The sequence below is a fragment of the Neopelma chrysocephalum genome, unplaced genomic scaffold, assembly GCF_003984885.1.
Source record: "Neopelma chrysocephalum unplaced genomic scaffold, ASM398488v2 Primary Assembly neopelma1_97222, whole genome shotgun sequence".
Classification (NCBI taxonomy): Eukaryota; Metazoa; Chordata; class Aves; order Passeriformes; family Pipridae; genus Neopelma; species Neopelma chrysocephalum.
The window spans coordinates 4,208,200-4,232,123 of NW_020925863.1; positions in this window are offsets into that span (position 1 = coordinate 4,208,200).

Consider the following 23,924-nt stretch of genomic DNA (forward strand, 5'->3'; position numbering starts at 1 on the left):
TTTTCTCCTCGTATTTGGAAAAAATTTTAATCACAGGCTTTGAAATATCAAGAACTTTGAGATCAATAAAATAATAATGATGGTGTATTAAAAGGGGAATATTGCCACAAATCAAATAGCTTTTAAAACAACCTTATTGTTGACCATGTTTTTTTACATGTGATCTCAGACTGATTTCTAATTTTATACAGCAGTGAATTTATTCCACCTACAGTACACGTTTCTGACACAGGGTTTTCTCAAAAACTGAAGATAAAATACATTATACATCTTCCTGATGAGCCAAACTATCGTTGATCTGATTCTCTCTTTTGGCAATGGAAAAAATATCCCCAGGTAGTCCTACTCTTTATGGGCAAAAGAAAAAGGCTATTTTAAGTTAGTGGGATCTTGATCAGTTCTTTTATGGCAAATTCCACATATTTAGGAACAATTATTGTAGCAGTTCAATGTGTATTGAATAAAAGATACTGAAAATTTCAGAGCTGTAATTTGCAACTACAAAACTGATATTAAATAATTTCTGTACCAGCAACAATGTGACACAATACAATAGTCTGTTGTGGTAAATAAGAGAAGGTTTTGATTGTGCACTGTTGTAGCTCCCTGAGCAGAATGTTGAGTTCAACTAGGAAATACTGAATAAAATTTCATATCCCCTCTGAGGTTCCATATCACAGCTGGTATTTTTAATAGAGGTCTCTCCCAATAATTTCACTTACATGGGGTTTGCTTTGGTGGGTTTTTGTACTTTTTTTTTAAGTATGTGTTATAATTTTTAAGCATGTGTTATAATGCAGTCTAAGCCCCCACTTTGCTGTAAATGTACACAGAAATTAATTGAACAATAAATGAGCTGTCAGGTGCCCTGAGGTACTGATAGGTATTAATGGCCCTGACCAGCCTCACCTGGGGCATCCCACCCCCTCCATGGATCAGGATTTAAGCTCAGCCCTTAGCACCAACCTCTTTCTGAACAATGCTGTAGGGTTGCTGGTCTCTAGCTCCTGGTCTATGCCCCCTGCTGATGTGAATTCTGGCCTGTGTATGGACCTCCAAGCTTGGTGACAGAGCTGTCCTGTCAGCATGAACCTGCCTGGCAGTCTGTGGAATGTATCTGGTTTTGACCCCGACCTTTATATTGGCCACTAATCTTGGCCCCCAGACCTGCGTTGTTGCCGTGAATTTGCCTGATATTAGGACTTGAGATTGAAGCTGCCCTGATCTCCTCATCAGCTGGTATGGGACTGGCCCTAATACTGCCACCAGCTCCTGCCTCCCTGTCCTGCTGGAAGAAGATGTGGGTTAGTCAAGGTAAATAAATCTGTTAATAGAGTTTACTTAACCTGAAGGAACCTGCTCTGCCCAATGTCTCCACCTGCTATTTCTTATTAGAAGGCTGAGCTTCATTAGGAGAATAAAAATTAACTGGATTTAATATCCTAGAGCAACTATTCTGGAATAGCTTTCCAGATCTAGTTTTCCAGACTTTTCCCCAGAAATATGGGGACAAGAGCTGCAGCTCCTTCAAGGATGCAGCTGGAGGAGGCTTGAGCTGACACAGACCTACTGCTGAGTTTGTGCTCTCCTGTGCAGCCAAAAGGTTTCTGTGGTAATCAGTGCTTGCTCACCTGTCTGACCTCGTGTCTACTTACTCTGTGTGCAAACCTAAGCTATTGTTCAAGAATTTCACAAATGAAGACATGAGCATCCTGGCATTGATGTCTTTTGTACAGGTCATGGTAGAAGAGATGGGGCAGTGGTGGTTGGAAGCTGACAAGAAGTTGGATGGTTTGTCTTAGTTTGCTTTCTTTGGACAGAGTGCGAGGCAATGAGTTGATAAAAATCTCATGGATTGTTTCAAGATAACTGTAGTGATTTGCAGCAGAACGGATCAAAGTAAAATTTCCCTGAATACTTCTCCTCAATAAATATCAAGCTCTTAAGAAACCTATGGCACTACTTCAGGTATTTAGCAGAACAACTTAGATATGTAGGCCATTTAAGGAAATTGGATAAATAATTGGCCTTATGTTGCCTTTCTCCACCATTTATAAAAAAATACAAAAAACAGTGTCACTTAACTGGTTTGCCCATACTTTTGTCCAACTCCATATGAGGCTTAATCTAGCATCCAGGGGAAGACAGAAGAACATTGCCTATTGGTTTCAAGGCTTACGCTCATTTTAACTACTGCTTGGGCACGTTTTCCAGTTTTCCTCAAAAAATATGAACAAATCTCTATTTATTTTGCCAGATTATGATAGGGCAAGTTTGAGGAGAAGCAAGAGTCTGCTCGCCTGGGATAGGCGCAGTGTTCTTCTTCAGGATATCTACAAGTGAATTGGGATGTGTGTCTGTTTAAATGTAGTATTAGTGTGAAGGTAATAGAAGAATATGGGTTTCATCCCCCAAAGTTGTAGACTGGAGCACTTGCCAAATCAGATCCCTTACATGTAGAGTTAATTGGCATAATCTCTGAATGTTTTTTGTTTCCAACTGCTCTACATAGATTAGCCTACCAGATTAAAAAAACCTGTGGGTCCCTCTAAGCACTTGGGATAATATATTCTCATTTTAAAAGTACTGTTGAATATATTGAGTAAAGGAAAGAAAGGCATGAAATCTAGACTTTAGAAGCGAAGCAAAAAGTCACAACATTTGTTTCATGGTACATCTGGGATCTTACCACCTGGATAGGTTTGAGAAGCAGACCTACCAAATAAAAATAGCAGGATAATAAAAAAACAATAGTAAAAAGCAGTGATGAGATACTTGAAAAAAAATCTACATTTTACACAAGTGTAATCATGATTTAAAAATACAAAAACCACTGTGACTCAAAAGAGGGAGAGCGTGGGTGTTTGCTGAGGATGAGTCAAAAGAGAAGAAATTTCAACTCCAGAAAGCAAATGCAAAAGATGAGGCTCTGTAAGTAGAGCCTGCAAAAAAGCAGACCAAATTTATGCATTTGTTCTGCATCCAGGGTTCACCTCCATGCTATGCAGAAGTCATTGATTAACTGACATTAGATTGAAATGGGGCAATTAGACAGAGTAAAATGTCTACAGCATAAATTATACAAGAAAAGTGTCTGAAGAGAGCCTCCCCTTTGTCTTTAAGACTTGCCAGCTGTTCCTTTCCTGCCTTGTGATTTTTACCTTTCCAGATAAGCATATTCCTTTCCCTAAATCAATCTGACGGAACAGAGCTAACTGTATATCACAGGGTACAGCTGTATGTCCAGATACATTTTTAATAGGTCAGCCAGTCCAGTGGCAAGATAGCACTGATTCATGTTAGCATATGAGGAGGAAAATGATGCTGTGGAAGCACCTACAGCAAATACTGCTGCACACTTCCTTGGCACCAATTACTTGAAACAGTTTGTCACATGCTTAAACTGAAATGTGTGCTTTGGTTCCCTTTGTAGTCAGTGGAATCAGGTGCCCAGTCTTACACAGTATTGAAAATTAATTACAGGAGTTGGAAATCCTACTGTTTTCCAGTATAAATAAGGGAAGTAAATTACTCACTCATGGAAAAGACAAAGCTGAGGCAGTTCTGTGGCTATGATAGCTCAGTGCTCTTTGCTTGTAACAGTGCAAGGTCTGTTTTGATGCTTTTTTGCAACAGGAACAATGAAAACTGGGGTTGGGTTTTTTTTGAAACAAATTTCTTTGAAACTCCTCTTGTGGTCACAGCTAACATAGTGTGATCCAAGAAAACCTTAATAGTGTAGTGAATTTAGCTTGTTTGTAAAGCAAACTTGCTCTTTGCTATGGTCTTGGGGTTGGGTGAGTCTCCGTGCCATTAGTATGCTTTTGCTGTGCCTCTCATCACACTGCCTAATCAGCTGTGAGCTGTTTGTGGGGCCACTTAAAGTTAGGTTCTTCTACAGAAACACAGAGTAGCTGAAGATGCACCCAAGCTGACATTTTCAGCTGCAGTTTTTACAGCCCATATCTGTTTACCAAGTTCATACCTGACTGAATATGAACGGTCACAGCTATGGCAGCAGAGCCATGCTCTTATTTTTTTCATGTCAGCACTGAGCACGGTTTAGGAATGGGAGTTTTTGCTCAGCCCTATCTTGTTGGGGGCATTTTTGTTCTTAGAGTCATACTTTGCTCCCTCTAAGGCTGCTTTGAGCCCTGACAGGAGTGGGAAAGGCAGCCTGCCCTGATACATGGGGTCTGAGATGGCCATCCTTACAGTGCAATGTGCACTGAGAGCATCTGGTGACCTGCAACAGGTTTAGCTTTTGTCCAGTATGAGGAAAGCAACTCTTAGCATCCACCTGTTTGAGCAACAAAAGAGAAGACTGCATGGCTGTGCTATACAATGACATGCACCGGGCTGTTGGGAGTAAACTGGTCATTAGGCATTTCCTGATCTTCCCTTTACTCATGCTAGCAGGATTAATGAATGAGATTTTCCACTGTAGAATAACGTGCAATTCATAGTCTGGTCAAGTGGGATGAACACTTGATCCTGTGTAAAGCCCAGGTTGCTGTTTACAAAACGGGTAAAGGGGAAATGAGTATTTGGAGTAGATATTGGCCCCTGCAAACTGCTTCAGCAAAGAGTCAGTCTTCTCTCCTTGTGTTGTATGCAACATTTGACAGTGAATTGGCCTGAACTGGTGGTAGCTGCTGGATGACCTCTTTAGTTCTGCATTTAACTTTCAATGTATTGTCTGTGTAATTCACGTGGTATTTTCATCTATTCCTTTTCAGTCCTTTGTATAGAAAGGCAGACTTGCTATCTCTGTGTAGTTCTAGCATGGCACTGGCTAAGAGAGCCACCCAAATCTGATGGTATCTCCCCTCTTATCTGTAGCAATCAGTACTTGACTACGATTTAATTGTCAGGATTGCCTCAAGCATAGAAATTCTGCAAAGATCTGATGTTTATCCTATTTGTCCGAGTTTAATGTGCTCAGCCAAGCAAAAGGAAACCAGGTGAACAGTTAGCTAAATTGTGTTTACATTATTTTTATGCTGGGCTTTATCTGACATGTCACACACTTTACATTTTTTAAACATGTCTCCCAGCCTTCAAAAATGCAGATTTATGATTTTGAAAATATTTTACCTAATCCGAGAGCATTTAACTTTTCACAATTGGGTTGAAGAGTTGTACATATCTCACCTAGTCCAATCTGAAGGAAGAGCGAAATGTTTCAATTTTTCATTTATAGACCATGAAAAGGTGAAGGCTGACTCTAATGATAATATAAAAAATGAAAGAGAAATGTAAATCAAACCAATCTGATAATATATGTGCTTGTTTGGTAATTTCTTGGTGTTAAGGAGTGTTTATACAGCACTGAAGTTAAAATATCTGACTATCGCACAGACAGCATGATGATTTTGTACAGAGAACTTTTATAACTCATTTGAAATGAACCTGTCAGTCATCGTTAATGGCTTGTGAAACCCTATCCCAAGCTAGTGCCAAGTCTTTCCCACAGAAACATTGTGATAAGCTCTGCTGTGTTCACAGTAAATCAGGGAGCTTCACAATGAGTTACATGATAAGCTTTGGAGGGTTGCACAGTAAATCATTGTATTGAACAATTACACAGTAAGCCTCCTTAGTTTTTTTCTTTATGGGAGCATCTGTCAGTAATGGATAAAAGTCAATATTCATATTTTTATTCTTCTACCACCTACCTCAAATGCAATTTATGGACACTTCTTAAGGTTAGCCTGGTATGCCTGTGCATATGATGTGATATAGTTGATAAAGTACTGGGGGATAGTGCACAAGAAGCCCTGAGAAGTCTAAGGGCATCACAGAGGCTGATATCCTTGGCTTTCAGTGGAGTTGTGCCAGTTTACACTAGCTGAGTGTTGGCATTTTTCTTGGTTCTCCAAGAAAATATGTGCTAGAACTTCCTGTTTATGCAGTGATTTGTATTTGCTTTACTGTGTCTTGGTTTTCATTGTCCCATTCAATTTTTTTAGTCAGCATTACTATAAGCAGCATCTTTCCATTTAAAATCTATTTTATTGATTCTTGTGGTTTACAGGACTATTTCTCCCCCTACAAGCTCTTATGTGATTTAACCTGCTGCACCTATTTGACAGCTCCTATCTCAATAAATTTATTCTTTACACCACCCCAAATCCTCAGGTCTTCAGCTGTCTCCAAGACATCTCCCGTTGATGTTCCCTTGTCCTTCAGGACTACTGACTGAAACAGCTTCTTGCCTTTCCTCCCAGGCTAATGCCTGGTGCCTCTCCCCGTCTGTCTCCAGGGCTCAGACTTGTCTTGTGATGCTTTGGTTTCATCTCTTCCTTACTCCCTATGTCTCACTGCTTCCTAGGGACTTGCATAGCCTATTGCCAAGTGCTTCAAACATGCAATTTGCATTCTTCTTCCTTGGCAGAGCCTCTTAAACTCCCACTACTCCAGTCTTTGTGTGCCACTTCAAAAACACACCCCTTCTAATCTTCCCATTTTGACAAGAAGAAATAATAATAAAAACAGGTTCCTGTTGCCATTTCAGCTGGGTCCCTTCAGGTGTATAAATTGTTGCAGTCAGATTGTAAGAGATGTGTCTGGCTTTCAAAGAGCAAGGAGTTGTGTTTACATTAATGCTGCCTCCATAAAGTATCATGTACTGCGAAGGGCTATCACGTACATCAGAACTGCAGGAGCCAAATCCCCATCTGCAGCACATCAGAAAAGCTCCAATAACAGCAGGGATGTAGCTTGGATTTGTACTGGCTGAAGGTCTGGCCTTGAGTGGGGACTGTGTAATGCAACCAAGAAGCTAGCTAGTGAGGCCATTTAACCTCTCTTGGAAACCCACTGCAGTTACAAAAAAGAATACGAGAGGATCTTACTGAAAAGAAACGAGAAGTGTGGGCACAATGCTCTTCACATTTGTTTTATTGATAAATATATTTTTAGAAAAATAAAATACTGGGATTCATGAGCTTAGAGCTGCTGCTGTCTTATAAATCCTGGCATGAGGCATTAGCCTGTAAGTATACAGGCTAGAGATGAGATTTGCTGGTGGTAGTCTGTCCTATGTAGTGGAGAAGTGAGGAAGGAGCCCAAGTCTCTGCCAGCTGAGGTTTGTTGCAGCTCCTGAGAGTAAGGTTTTTGATTTCTTTTGTCTGTTTCAAGTCACATTATTGTTTTCCATAGATGTTCAGTTGAGGTGGTTGTGAGGTTAGGCAGAGGGAAGGAGAGGTGAGAAATGTGGTACATTTTTTAGTCTGCATGCAAGGCAGCCACTTACAGTGTATGTTGCTAGTTTAAAAGCCCTCAAGAGGATGTGGCAGGACTCTGATGTAATAAGATATGTGCAATATCAACACTTGCTGCCCTTATTTGATATGTCATAAAATGGGATGTATGTACTTGGTGTAGAAGCAGGCCATATAGCCTCCAAAAAAGTATGTGTAGGTAGCAAAATAAGGCCTTTTTTCTGGTATGCATCTGTTAGTGGCCAAAATAAAGATTAAATCCTGTTCTGTGACAAGTGAAAATATTCATACATGTTGTGGTATGAGCAGCCTCCAAACATGGCATAACACAGGTGTGTTCCCCTTTTGTAGGGGAAGCTGCCTTTGTGTTGGGATGCAGGAAGCCTGCAGTTTAGGTTTGTGATTGACATGTGTGTAAAACATGATGGGGGAACCCAAAAGGCTCTGGGAAAGCTGAAATGGGATGAGGCTGTCAGGACAACTATCCGGCCTGTATGTGAACCCTCATGTTCCAAGTGGTGTGTATGTATTGACACTAGCTTATTAAAGCAGGTATTTAGGAGCTGAGATAAATTTACAAAAGGGTTTCATACTTGGGAGCTGGGCCTTTGAAGCTGTTGTTCCTCTCTTTTATCAAAATCAGGAGACATGCTGAAATTGCAAACTGCCTTGTCATCCCTGGAATCAAATCTTCAAATGAAGAGGAAATCTTTTCTTTTTCCTAGAAAAGATGCACTCGCTGAGTCTTTTCAGATACCATTTCTATTTGTGACAGGAACTTTTTCAAGGAAATGAGCAGAAGGTAGAACAGCATGCTGCTTCTGATTGTACATTTCTTAATATGCTTTAGAAATATACACACTGGCAACACTCTTGCAAGAAAATGGCTCATCTTTCATTAAAGAATGACTTATAAAAAAAACCTTGACTTTTGTATAGCTGTGTATTTCATTAGGCGTATTTCATACTTCACTAACAACTCCTAAATGGCAAATAGTCCTGAGTCGTATCTGGGAAAGCAATTTGTGTTAAATGGTTCATTTAGGTGAATTTAGCAATTTTATTTTGTATATAAACTGAAAAGCTTTTCTTAGCTCAGCTTTTCCACTTGCCAGAATACAGGTGTTTAGTTATTGACAGAGATCATGCAAAGGAAAATTCTTCACAAGATGCTTTAACAAAACCAAAATACTTGCTTCCCAAATTATATTTTTAATTACTGCAGAGACACTAACTGGACACTACCACGAGCAGGTAGAATTCGATTGACACTAATGGGAATACATCTGATTTCATCAGGCTTCCTATAGGCTATTGCAGAGGAATTGCATGTGCCAAAAAACAACTGAGTGAACACTAACTCCAAGATAGCAGCACAAGTGAAGGTCTGAGTGTTTTAGCTAAATGTTTTTCCCAAAAGTCATCTTGTAACTTTGATCCTCCTAACATGCTACTTCTAGCACAAATTCCTTTGATGCAGAACAAAAGCACAGAGTAAACAGAAAAGGCACACCCACAAAGATTCACATTAGCAGGCTTTCCAGTGAAATCACAGTGTACTCTCAAGCAATGATTTCTCTTACTTGCTTCTTATTACTCTTATTTATTCTTCCTTTACACTGTTGCTGGAATTAAACCAGTATACAAGTGCTTTTCTCTGAATGTCCTTTAATTTGACAACCTCTTGGCCTCGGTGCCCTTTTTTGCCAAATATTGCTTTTTCATAGACACAAGTTAATTCATGTTGTATTGTGCGACGGGGTTGTGCACAGTAAAAGCCCAGCTTGCAAACTGCCTCGTTTCTTTCTAGCCCCTGAGGAATTCTGAATGCGTCAGTAAGAGCAGATAAAACTATCAGCATAGTTCCTTCTGCTTTCTTCTGAAAAGTTTCCTTAGCCATATCCTAAAACATGGGGTGTTTTTTCATTTTATTTTGCCCACTCCTTGCCCCATCCACTTTCTATCTTCCCCATTTCTCACTTCCCCTACAGGAATGCAGTGACCGTATATCTTCACTTAGTCTCCTTGCTGCAATTTTTTGCATAGCTGGAAAGAAAGTACATTGTCACTCATGAGCCTTTACACCTGCCAGAGCTAATGAGCTAAGTTTGACCCTCATTCTGATTGCTTATTTAGGACTTCACACTCTTAGCAGATTTCTAATGTCCCAAAGAAACATCTCAGTATTACTACAAATATTTCTATTAGCAAAAAATTTACTATGTGATTGAATATATCCTATTTCATACCTAAAATGCATTTTTTCCTTTAATGTCATCATATAAACTTCAGTAGTAGAAATAATATTTTTATCGATAGCTGACACTTCAAAAGTTTATTCAGACCCACAGAGGAAATGCAGCAACAGTGGTTTTTAGCAAAAACACCTTTGCCTGGCCTGACCCAGGGTCCTGTCCTTTTTTTTTTTGTGTGTGTGTCCTTCTGGTATCCCTGATGGCAGTGATTTTACCACTGAGTAATGGAGCTGAGGTGGGATCAGAACTGGATCCTAAAACTCATTGTTTTGGTGACATAACTCAAAATTATGATAAACAGGAAAATGAGATAGGTAGTTGTTTTAGAGACATTCAGTGATTAGTGATGGGTGAATGTATTTGTGATAATAAAAGCACTCAGAAGGATAGATACACATTTTCCCAAGCTCTTGTCTGGTGAGGAAGGGGGTGAGGGGAAAGGCTGGTGGTGCACCCTTGGAACCTTCTCCATGTCCATCTGGATCCATAGCAGAGAGGACAAGTGCTGCCAGTGGCACTCTGCTGGGGTAGGGCAGGTGTCCCCAGCCAGTGGGCAGGCTGGTGCTCACCGGTTTGGTTTTTTTACCTCTATTGACAAACTGTTATTTTATGGGGAATTTTCAGATTAAGGTCTAGACAGCTTAGAGAGCCTTTCAAAAGATCCACAAACCCTCTGAGCCTGTGTGTTGTATTTATCTCTTAAGGAACCTTGTCATTAGGCTCAAATTAAAAATGAGCTGTCAGTTTCTATTAATAATTAATGCTGAAATGTTAGCACTTTGAAAGACTGTTTCAAGTGCAACACATTCCATTTAATGCTGAACAATTTTATATTTACAGTAATTCCACCTTTCATCCCTTAATGTCAACCTCTAAATCTTTAATACTTTAATCACACTTCTTATTTTGATATCCCAAGTGAGTGTTCTAACCTGTGTCCGCTCCCTTTCGATAAGGTGCACATTTTATACTGGAAGGTTAGTCAGCAGCACTTGTTAATTATTAAGGAAAACAAAATGCTATTGCTGGTAAATTATGTTTGTTCCCAACTGTATGTGTTACCTTTAATCTGTACTGACAAGAAGCAAGAGGAATCATAAAATAATCAGAGGAGCCAGGAGAGAGGATTGTTTGTGAAGAACATTACCCAGCAGAAATGTAGATAGCTTTGATTTGATTCTGTAAATGAACCTAATTACTGGGTAATGTATTGTTCTATGGAAATAACATATGTGTAAAATATGTAGTTAAAAGAAGGCACTGTGAATTTGAAAGCTGATGATCTTTGCTTTTTACTTGTGTTCCCTATAGAATATTCCTGGACAGCACTAACTGAATGAGAGCTCTCGTCTTGTGCATGGGCAACACTAAAATCGCCCAACCCGCAGCATAAGTCTGTGAGCCAAGTTCTTTACTGCAGCCTCCCATTGTGAATAACGGAGAATTCTGCAGAGAAATAGGCTGCCTAAATGTATTGGGGAGTTTTGTTTTTAAAATAATTCTTTATCTCCTTAAATATGCAAGAATTTAACAAAATAAATATTTGGAATTTTCTTAACTGTGAGGCGAATAATGAATATCCTGGAGAACTAGAAAAGGCAATTAAATGGCTTACAAAGAAAGGAAATGTTTTTGAACTTGTAGTTATACAACATATTACTCCAATTTGTTCGTGATTTCCCTGTTGTTTCCTTGAAGTGAGATAGGTATATAATAATAATGGCCAGTCTTCGCGAACGAAGATTTTTGGGAAAGGTCTTTTACCTTTCAAGCCTGCGCAATGGATTTTTTAGGTGAGACACAGCATGCGCTGAACTGAGCCCACCCTTTAATCCTAAGGTTCATCTGCCGGGGCCAAGCAAGCTTGGACAATGGCAGTGAGGTCCTCAGGACGTAGGTTTGTTTAGAGTGACCTTCTCATAGATGGATGGCCTCACAGGGCTGACGAGCTCCATCTGCCCGGGGGGACTGGGAATCGAACCTGGGTCGCAGCGGTGAGAGTCCCGCATGCTAACCACTAGGCCACCAGGGGTACCTGATAGGTATATATAGCCAATGGTATTTGTGACCAAGTTTGCATAGCATTAATGGGTTACAGAGTGGTATTAAACTATAGCCTACTGCTTAATTACTGGGATCAGTAGAATGAGACTCCACCTTTCATCTGGCAGATTCATATGCTCTGGTGTATTGCTACCAATTTATGTTAGAAATTCATTATTCAGGCACGTGCTTTCTGGGATAGATGCTTAAGACTATTATGCATAACTTTTTCTACCAGTGCTGTTGTACAGAGAAGGCAGGTAGGTATTTCACTGTAACAGAAACCTCAGCTTGCCCTTTTCTTTGCAGAGACTGAAAAGAGGGTATGGTGCTGGAGAGGGACCTGCTGTGGCTTTGGATACCCATATGGGCAGGGCCCATAAGGCTGTCCTTGTATGGAATCATATTTTAATCATGTGTATCTACCAGTGGGAAGATACCCAGCCTCTGAATTTGAATGCTAAACATTCTCCCTTAATAATGTGTTTTTTCTTTTATTCCCCTGCATCCTGAAACATTTGCTCCTTTACTTTCATCTTGTTCGTAGGCACCTTTCTCATAGGCACACAGGAAAATCCCTTTATTGGTTTTGCATTGATAGCTGAGTTCAAACTCACTGCGCAACTCACAGCAAATACACACCTTACCACATGAACATTGATTTGAAATCAGGGGACTATTAGATTGGGGCACTCCAAAAAATCTCCATCCTGTTTTGCCTGGCCATTCCCACCCAGGCAAACAGAGTGTTGTGTCAGTCAGGTAGTGTTTTGCACCCATTTCACCCAAGTGCTAGTGAGAGCACGATGTGCAAAGTGAAAAATCAAGACTGCATTATGATCAGTTCTAGCAACATTTCTACCACAAATGCATATATTTCAGTAAGACTAAATTGGAGTAAAAGAAGGTAGGATTTTCTCAGCCTGTGAACTTGTGCTTGTATTATCAGCTCTCAGCAATATTATCTGCTTCTTTTATCAGGCTCTCATCGTCTGGGCTTTTTTATAATTACATGAAGAGTGGATGGAGTCCTATTAAGTTGTCTGGGACTAGAAAAAGAATTACTGCACTGATACTTTCAATCCTCACTGGCTTGTAAAAAAAGGCATTTAGAGTTTACTGAACCTCCACCTTGCGCACATCAAAAAAGAAATAGAAAAATTCCTGCTGCTACATTATCATGCAAGCATCCAATTCTGTCCTTCCTTGCTGTGGAGACATGCACAACATACAGGAAAGACTTGAATAATATTTATAAGATGCCCAACAGGACAAAACAAATGGACATGTGTAGAATATGTACATTGTTCATTACAAACATGATTAGTGTGTATATAAAATAGATGTGTTGTTAAAGCACAGTGGATTCTTCGAAGTTTACAAGTTTGTTATGAATTGATTTATTCATGAAATGCTTTGTTTCTATGACAACTTTATTGGTTTGCCTGTGGTCTAAATACATATAGGCATGGCAGGAATTCTACAGTACAAAACAAATTACATGCTACCACCTGAATGGCTTGATGTCTTTGGGGAATGTACAGAAATAGTCCACAATGAGGGCTGAAATCGGCATAGATTGTGCCAGTATGAGAGGGCTCACTTAATAAAGAAAAATGCATAAAGATCCTCCACAGCTTCCAACTCTGCAATAAAAGCAAAAGATGGAAATGAAGAAAGGAATCTGGTAGGAAAACATAAAAGGGACCCAAAACCCAATTGCAGAGATACTAGTGTATTCAAGAAAAAGCCACAGATCAAAGACCAGCACTCTCTCCCACAAATAGAGCTTGCAAGAAGCTATTAATATTCATAACAGATCTAGAGCTACAAAAGAAACTGGAGAGCTATTGTTTAGTAAGAAATTAGTGTGAAAGTATAGGACATTAGTTGATAAAAGGATAGGAAGGCTTGCTGGGAGAACACAAAATGGGATATGTCAGTAAGTGGATCAAACAACAGAAGGACAAATCCTAAAATACAAGAGCAATAATTAAGACAGGGACTTGGAAGAGAGGTCTGAGTCCTAAACCAGATAACACTTTTCAAAGCATGGGAAGCACAAGTTAGAAGCTGGGCTTCTATGACTGACCCTATTATATATAGATCTCATCAAAAAAGTATCATAAACTCTGGTGAAATAGTGGCTTGGCTGCTTCTATCCTGTGTGATACAAAGTTCTTTGGGAAATAAGCATGAAGAGGGGAAACAGAAACAGGCTTTCCTGCTCCATCACCCAGAATCTATCTGCTTTTCAAAGCCATAAATATCAGAAGCAGAGAGTGCAGTTCCATTGCGAAAGTTTTCCAGCAATGTTTTTAAATCTAAACAAAGCTGCATAGTATTCTGGATCATTTTTAGAAAATTGATATGAGAATTTCAAAGGCAAGAAGTGTCACTGATCATCCTCAGCCTGGCCTGAAAGCAGGCATGCAAATGCCTTAAATTAGAGCAAAGCAGTGCAAATGCAAGTCCTGGGTTGGTAACCACAGACTGCACCACCAGCTCTTCTTCCTCTCTTAGGGACCTGTGCTGTGGTGCAAGTGTTTTGATACTCACTTGGCTCAGACTAGGTTTTTGCCTTGTAATTTGGGTATTGGGATGTTGTTTATTGAAGTATATCACTGATTTTTGTCTCTTATCATGGAACGTGCAGAGCATGGGCATGTTTTGCAGCACTATGGGCTTAAGGATGCATTGCCTCTGTTGCACTGTGGTGAGGCCAGACTATAAAGCTAATGGGGCTCAGTAACTAAGATTTGGCTCAATGAGTTTCAGATAGTACCTTAGTCAAGTAACTGTTTCTCTTTTGTGAATGTCAGGTCACCTGCTTTGAAAGGTGACCAGGCTGACACAGACAGGAACTACACGAGGGTCAGAGTCCTGAGTGCAGAAAGTAGAGAAAAGAAAACAAAGGTAGTGAGATGTGAAGATGCACATGGCTTTGTGCAGGGTGCATACTCTGCTGCCACTTGGTAAGTGCCTAAGCAGTCTAATTTGACATGGAAGCACTAATAAAATAAAAAGCTTCTCCAATTAGTGCATACTCTCTATTATTTCTGACGTGTTCTGACCCAGTCCCTTCCATATTCCTAATTGCCTGTGCTGCACTAAGTGATATCGCCTTTCACACAATTTTATGAGCTGTGGTCTCCTGCAAGAGGAGAGATTTATCTGTAGCAGCCTCCATGATTGACCTGAAATGACACTGTTACTTCAACTGGTCAAACTGCATATTTAAAAACTATGGAATATCTACAGAGAGAGACTCCAGAGGGGAGTGATCACCTCTTGGGACAGTGGGTCTTGTTCTCTGCTGGGCATCCATTTGTATCTATCATGATTGCTTCCAAGCTCTTCATAGTAGCAATGGTTGGTTTAGGGTTTTTTTGTTGTTGTTGTGGGGTTTTGTTGTTGTTGTTGTTTTGGATTTTTTTTTTTTGGTTATTGGTTTTTTTTGTTGCCTTGAGGGAGAAAAGAGTGTTGGCATCAGCCAAGTAGCTTCTGACTCCACCAGATCTTTGGGGCTGAAAAACTGCTCAAGTAAAACTTGTGGGTGTGCTGAAAGAGAATGGAAGTTCATTTGGTGTTCTTTTGGTCTCTGTTTCTAGGTACTATACTGAGTGTTCTGTCTCTGGAAGGAGCAGTTGCCCTTTCAGTATTCAGTCTGGATATAAAATGTGTGGTAAAAATCTCTTTTCTTTCTCAAGAAAAAGATTTTGAAGCTATTCCTTCATTATTATTTCATTCTTACTGGTTTAACCCTTATATGGCACAAATAAGGCATTTTCAATTCAGCTTTTGTTTTAAGGAAGCACATAGGCTGAGCAGTGGGACAGGATATCCCTCCAAAAGGCATGAAGCCAAAAGTAGTCCTAAATCTCTCTTAATATACTGATGGAGGCTCCATGTAGCACTCCTGAAATATCTGCTGGCTCTTCAGTGCTGTTCCTAAGAAATCCAACGAAGAAGGGCTGCTGGTGGAACATAGCAGGACAAGGATGTAGCAGACATTTGATGGCCAGAAAGACACCCAGGAGCCAAGGTACCTGACCAGAAGCCACCTAGTGCAGGCACTGGAGAGATGGGTGGTCTGAAAACGCAGATGCCACTCGGCTGTTTTGTCTCAAATCTTTGTACATCCTCTTCTCATTTTAGAAATTGGGAGATTTTTGGAACACATCCCTGGAACATCACAGGGAGTGCTGGATCTCTAGCATCAAAGTAAGGTTATGGTTCACAAATGGTACCATCAAAAAATTCTGGTTGTACCACATCAGCACAGCTCCTGCTATTTACTGCATGTATTTCAGTAAAGAGTTGCTTTTGACAAACCCAGCTGGTAGTGAATTTAAAAACTATTTTTAAAGTCTCATAATAGCTTTTAGGGCTCTTTTGAATGTTGTCTGAGCTACATTGGAAGATGTCATAGTTTATCCCATAACTAACCACAATATTTAATTTAATGATGGCTATAAAAAAAGTTGCAACAAAGAGAAAACTGTTCTGAACTTTCTTAACACTATTCAGCAAATACTTGCTTTTTATCTGACATGCCATCATTTACTCCCTCACCCCTCAGAGAACAGGATAGCTGAACTATTGGTATAGTAGAAGAAAAAATCATAGACAGTAAAATGATATTTTGAAATTAATGATACAGTTCATCTGATGCACTGAATGCCTAATAATGAAAAATCTAGAGTGAAAAGCTTAATGAAATTTTGAAAATATCTCCATTTCAGTCATAGAGTGTGTGATATCATTTGTATATATATAAGGCTATGTCATACATGATCTGATGTGGTAAGTTTATGCAGATAATACTTTACACACACATTCAAATGCTTAATAAATGCCTCTTTTCACTGCCTCTCTGCATTTGGGCTTGTGTGTGTGCATGTGTGTGCATATAGATGCATACAGAGGGGTTAGAAACAGGTACCCTTTTTCATTAAGTAAGTGACATTTTCATGCTAGTGCAGCATCTACCTATCTATCTTCTTTCTGGCAAAGCTGTGGGCCTTTCAGTCAGCGTCTGACTAAAGATCAATGGAGAAAGCTTTTTGAAGGTGCTTTCAGGTCCTGCGGCAAGGGAGATGATCAGAAAGCTGCCATAAGCTTCGGACCCACTTGACAAATGAGGAACTATTTTGGCACTCTGTAAACTGCTGTCACATCAGTTAGAAACACTAATTAGAACTACTTTGCTGTTGAAAGTGTCCAGTGCATTAAATACCACTTCTGCTTATTGCAATTAGGTTATCCATTGACTTACACTTTATACCGCAAGACTATCATAGATGGAAATGCATAAGGGATTGTTTAAGAATTTATGAGGGAAATTAGAACTGAATGGCAAATAGCTTTTGCCTGCTACCCTTTGACCTTTCATTCCTTGCAGAGCATGAATCTCACATGTGAAATGTGCTTATCCTTGGTTTTGTCTAGCTCGAGAAGAGTCAACAAACCCAGATGCACAGCAAGGAAACATCAGATTTTGTCATCTCTTTCTCAGAGTGATGGGGAGATTAAGTGATGTGGGTAGCTTCTGAGAAGCAATTGGACATCACGGTACCATACAGTGTGTAAAGTGAGAGAATTTTACACATTCTCTGTACTGTTCTCTGAACTGGTTCTTGTTATTGATAAAGCGACAAGACTTTGTTCAGTAATTTATACCATGTGGTGTTGTTGATAATTTTTAATGCCATTTCCTTTTTATACAGCACAAATTTGCAGATGATACAATCTAGTAAAAAATGAAGCTATGAGGACTAAGACAATTCCATATTTTTGTTTCAAAGTTTAATTGTGAACCCAAAATATTTTAGCATGCCTTAGGATTAAGAAAAAGAAAGCCAAAAGTTTCTCATGCTGTACAAGACAGAAGTGGCCCAGCCATTAAGGATGCTGTGACTCTACATTGTACACAGAAGTTTTTAGCAGAGGGGGGAAAAGAAAATATCATTCCAAATAGGTGGCTTGCAATCTAGCACACAACATAAAGTCATGAGGCTGCATTCCTCGTTCTGCTTTTGTTACCTTGGTCTAAGAACTTATTCTTTCTACTTGGATTCCTACTGATGATGTTAGTCCTTAATTCACTTGCCAGGGTGTTAAAGATCAGGATTTTTAATTTGCTATTTTAAATATAAGACTGCAATTTTACCACTACTCTTACTTCTCAAGAGCTGGAATAATATTTTAGAAGTATCCTAGTTTATGCCCTTCAGTTTTGATTCCTGTAACTGGGAAAAGGAAAAGAACTGGTTTGGTTTTTTAACGAGATTAATTTGAAAACCAAAACCAAAGATGATGCAACAGAACGTATCTTGGTGTGACATGCAGAGCTGTCTGAGGCTTTCTTTGGTTTGGAGCAGTTCAGCTCTTTGGTCCCTGGGGAGAGCTGCACATGCTGCTTCAAGTGGCTCTGCTCCTCTGGCTGCCATAGCAGGAGCATGACTGAGACATTATTTTTTTTCAGAAATTCACTGCAATGTTGAGAGTTTCTGGCTATTAGGGAGGTCCAGATCCATATAGGAGCTATGGAAAATTTTTGAGGTTCAGCTGCAAATCTGCCATTGCCGCCAGTGAAGTTGCTATTGATGCTGTTGGAGCCAAGAAGAAATGCCTGAGCAGGAGGAGCAGAAGCTATATGCATGTCCCAGCCTGAGGCTTTGCTCCTTCATTTCTAATTGTCTGCTGCCTTCTTCTAAGACTGGTAACCTTAGACAAGAGGGAAAAAGAGGATTATTTTTAAGCATAATGAAATTTAACTTGTAATTGCTGTTTCCACAGCAGCCAATTGAGAGGTAAGAGCATAGCTTTACCAGGCAGCTCCTAATCTCTAGGATTTAAAGATGCTGAAAATGAGCAGGAAATCAGGGCTGCAGTAACCTAGCTGCAGTACAAGTGCAACACACGTTCACAGATATCCACACTAAAAACACAACCTTCCTAGCAAATTTTGCATCTCCTGCCCAACTTTGAAAACACTCCTTGTTTGATGTTTGTGTTGGGTTTCAACTAGCATTAGTCAGACCCTCATTGTATTTAACGTCAGTTTTGGTATCTGTCTGTTTGAGACAGGATGTCATAATATATTCCATTGCTGGCAAGTTTCAACAGGGAAGCAGTAACTTATGCATTGCTGTTTCCCATGAGGTTTCATGTTCCTGTAAAATCAGCCACTTAGAAAAACCCCACAGTATTAGTTTAACTTGCTATTACACATGAAACTGCTAAGACAATCCCTGTAAAAAACAGCACTTCTTCAGATGGCCAGTGCTGTATGACATGCATCACAATGCTGCTCTTTCCTCTAACAACGTTTTAACAGCCAGTACTGATTTAGGTTTTTCCTTCATTTTAAGCCCCTCTATGGTGGCTGGCCAAATTTCTTTAATTCTAAGTTATCTGGCTTTCCTAAGTACCAAGTGTACTGTCATGTATATAGTCCCTATTGAAAGCTTGTGCTCACGCAAAATGTGCTGTACAGGAGAGGTCTCTTGCTCAGCCTTTTGCTCTTCAGAAACAGCAAATGCTCCCAGCCCTGAACAAAGGCGTGCATGGAGTTCCTCTTTCCCCTGAACGTGTTTTACTGCCCGCTGTTTGCCAGCAATGCAGGTGCAGCACACTGGCTGCTGAAGGCCAAATCTGAGATGTTTGTGTTAGCAAAGACTATTGAATCAGAGTCACTCCGGCACAAGTGTTGGATTTTCTGTACTAGAGCATTGGTAATGTTATTCAAATTCACATGTATTTTCCAGAGTGAGCACAGAGCAAATCCTCGAAAACACACCACACTTGGTTAGAATGTTCTGGAAAAAGTGTTTGTTGTTGTCATTCTGTTCACAAACTGCTTGTCTGGATTTGTGTGATCAAAAAGATATATATATATATATATATGAAGTATTGGAAATCTTTGTGTGTGTGTGTGTAATCCCAAAGAAAACTTGAAAGAGTGACTTATAAAAGTAGCTTTAGATAATTTGTCTTTCATGATACCAGGGACTTCTTTTGTACTACTTTAGATTTTTTTGTGATTTTTGTTTGTTTGTTTTTTGTTTTGGGTAGAAGACTCCTAGCCCACTAGGAGAGTTTGGCCTTTTCTGTAGAAAAAAGGTTTACCTGCTGAACATCTTGGTTTGTGTTTCCTTCTCCACCTGTTACTAACTTTAACATGCCCCTCACTTGAGAGGCATTAAAACTTTTTCAAGTGACTGTGGGAAAAAGTATGGACACGTCCAAGAGCTGATGCAGGGACAGGGAGCTTGACCATTCAAGTTTGTGCCTGATGGGGAGTGTCTGGGTAGTCTTTGCCCCTTTCCCCTATTAGAAAGCAGAATGTGTTTGGGGGGACTCTTCCAGTCCCCTCCTGACTGCTCCCAGGTCTTCCATGGAGTGCTACTGGGGCTCCCATTCCTGCTTGAGGGCCCGAGGCCAGTCTGATTTAGCTGCTCTTGGTGCTGAGGATGTGTAATTATGCAGCAAGGTTATTTTTCTAATCTGATAGAAAATAGTTAATATATGAATTTTGCTTCACTTAACCAGTGTATGTATTAAAACTCCCAACAGAAGCATGTATGGCTAGAACAGCCCACTTGAATGCAGTTGCCTTGGGAAGCAAAGGCTGTTTCCAAATTAGAACTGGACCAGAGGTAAGTAATTCTGTGCTCTGAATTAGTGGGACAGCCAAACTCTTTCTATCCGCTTTTCTTGCCTGAAAAATGCTCGTGAACTGTGTCTGGACTTAGTCCCTTAAAACTTCTGTAGATGGAAAAATTCCAGTGAGTATTTTAAAATGGTATTTGAAAATAAATATAGGGTATATAAAAATACTGAATAAGCAGCTGAGCAGGAGAAAACTCTAAGAAAAATTGCTATTGTGTAAAGATATATAGTTGCAACAGTAGACTGATACCCAATAATTTACTACTAAGTTCTAAAAACCAGATGACTGCAAAGTGTTTGCTAAACCATTCTTTTTCATCTGACATGTGGTTGGATTATGTGAACTGACTCACCATTTAAATGGGGCCACTGAGATTGGTGTGTTATTGATTCAGACAATCCTTGACCCCAGGGATAACACTTGATGTAACAGAGGAAGCTGGCTTTCAGGCTAGAATTCTACATCTCTCTCTGCATCTGTGTTATTTGACAACACTGAAAACAAAAAGATTAGGGGAGCAAAGAATGAGTTAATACCAGCAAAGTCAAGCAGCTTCTTTGATAAAATAGTGCTGGTGCTCTCTAGAAGAAAAATTGAGAGGTGCTGAGAATTCAGTCCTTTGGATTCAAATTCTTTTCAAGAAAAATTCTTTTCAAGAAAGCTATCAGTGGGCACTTGCCAGGATGCCTTCAGGACCTTTTCTTTGCAGAGAAACTCCAAAATAACAAATGAGTAATGCAGCAGACTGCTGATCTCAGTTGTAACTGAAAACTTGCACTTGTTTTTGTTTTAGGGATATCATCCCTAGGCCCGTTTGTAGTCCAGGCACTGTGTGTACCTTCTCAACCTGTCATTTATCAAATTCCAAAGATATCAGTCTTCAGACATTAAACAGATAGTCTGGCACTTGTCCAACAGGTACTGGATGATACTGCAGCTGTTGAACAAGTACTTCATCAAAAATTATTTTCTGGCTTTTTATCAGCTTTTTCAAATCCCAGGTTGCAAATCAGTTGCTTCCTTTTTAGTTACATGGAAGTAAAATGAGATGCACCTGAATACTTTTAAAAATAATTATTTCTAATACTATTTACCAAGGGAAACATCCATCCATCCATCTTCTCTATAGACTACAGTACTCACTCCTTTCTTACTCTTTCATATGCAAACACTATATCTATGTTATAATCACTGAGCGTAAGCCAAATAAAAGCAAAATCTGATGTATTAACAATGAAAATGTTCTTCTGAATAAAAACATGAATTACTATGGGATTTTTGCTAGGATTATACTAAGAGCCTCAGAACTTGTCTCTGAAAGACTTATTCTTCTGATCAAAGTGAACATCCCATTTTTCTATGCCTTTTTCTGAAGCAGGTTGAAGAATGATCTCTTTATATGCACAGTTTCTCCTAGGCACAAAATTTCACTAAAATCATTTGGGGAAAGGGCAATTGGCAATGTCTTAGGGATAATCTTCCTGTCGTCCTCCAGTCTATTGAAACAGGATGCAAACAGAGTTGGTCTTTGGGAGCCTGAAATCTCCCTCTCTGGATGGTGGTGTGAAAACAAATCCCTTTTGGTGTGGGAGTATCTGCACAGAACGGCTGAGGTGGGCTCTCCTTGCAGAGCAGCAGCTGCTGCGTTCACACTACATGGCTGGTAGGTTCCATGGTGGGATAGAGTCAAATGTGGGATCTACATATGCTAGACTTTGGAGAAATTTCTCTTGTAGTTTCAGACAGCTCCAAGTCATGTGCTGACCTTTTGAAGGATTCCTGAAGCTGTTAGTCTGAAAGCATTGGTGTTAGTTGTGACAGTTCTGAATGGGTTGCATACAATACGTTTCATTTGCTTTTACATGTTTAGATGATGGTTCACTATTGCCAAGTGGTGGCAGACAAAAAAATTCATCAAAAAGGGGTATGACAGGGATGCAAGGAAAAGCTGTTTGCGCAGAAATGTTACTTTCCTTTCAGGACATGGGACTGTGTCACTGAACTAACTGATAACATGTTATACAACAGGCCTGCCCATGTCCAAAAAATGCAATGACCGTGTCCTACTATGATCTGTAACTCAAGTCAAGGTACAGTCAGACAGTACAGTTTCATTTTTTTTTCTAGTGGTAAAAAAAAATCCAGTAAAATCTTCACAATTTTTCCTAGATGGATCAACATAGCATAAAATAGTAGTGCACAGATCAGATGAGTCATATTGAAGCTGACTCCACGCTGACAGTAAAATGCTTTCACTTCAGCAAGTTCTTGAAGCACCTCATTTCCTATGAGCTAGATTATTTTTTCATAAATTGTGGACAACAAATAAGTTTAGCCCTTGCCTTTGTTGCTGAATGGGGCAAGCTGATCTGTGAGTAATGGAGCAAACAGAGCAATCTGTTCCAGAGACTCCACAAAGTTTTCCATTGTTTGGGGAACGAATCAGTCATTCTCTCCATGAAAGGGACAGTCACGCTTAGGAACTTGATTTGTTGCAATGATCTTCTTTAATGTATTGCACTGCTAGTGACATTCTCATTGATATTGGAGTCCTTTGTGTGCTTTGTATCAGTTTTGTTTTCCTGCCAGGAAATTGAAAACACCTGTATATGTAAGAAAGTCAATCTTTGATTCTTTCTAGCCTAGAAATGGGCCTGCTAACATGTTTCAGATTAGACTGCATTCACAGTGGCATGGAACCAAGGTATAAAAAGCTTGGTAAGGATTTTGCCCCATCTTTCTATTACAGAGTTAATTTTCATTTTAAAATTAACTCTACTTATATAGGGCATGAGTAGTCTTTTGGGAGCTCAGAGTGGTGTTTGGAAAGGCATAGTTTTGCCACACTTAGGTGGTTGCTAGATTGGAGCTGGTTAAGTGTTTCCTCTAAACTAAGACAGGGCTAAGAGAGAAATCTAACTTGTGAGTTCATGTGATTTGATTTGTACTAACCTGAATGCCCACTTCTCCCCAAGAGGAAAGATCTGGTTTTACAGGGAATTCCTACCTGGACCATGTAATTCTAAAATAAATAGTAAACATCTGTATTAAGAAACCTTTAATCAAAAGCAAGAAAAATGAAGCCAGAATTGAAAAATAAAGAGGAGGAAGAGGTAAAGGGAGTGAAGTTGATAAAAGCACCTCTATCAACAGGAATGTGAGGAAATGGAGAATGATAGAATTTCCTTTCTAATGAACAGCAGTTTTTCCTTTCCCTGTTAAAAGGAGTATATCACATATATATAAAAATATATAATATATATATAAAGTCATTCACCGTTGTCAGGTGTTACTATAGCTACCGGATAGACAGTGAGTAACAGCTCATTTCTCCAAATGCCCCAGGACCTTGAAAAGGGTATGTGAAGAGGACCTTTAGCTGCCTGGCACTGCACATGTGTGGCAGGGAAACAGCCAATCACAGACTGGTGATGGTAAGGAAATGCTGGTAGCCCCCATTCTTCACTGTCTGGCAATGTGGACTGCTATAGGATCAGAGATGAAGGCTGTGTTGGGTTCAGCCGCAGGCACTGAGACTGTTTGCTCTCTTGTACAGGACTGTTGACATACTGGTCTCTCCTCAGCCCAGGAAAAATCTGATCAAATAACTTCTCTTCCCATGGCAGCACACACAAAGGTTAGGAAGACATGGTAGACACAAGGGCTATCCTTATATATCCTTATAGAGTTATCTTTATACCATTACCCTAACCTCCCTCTAGA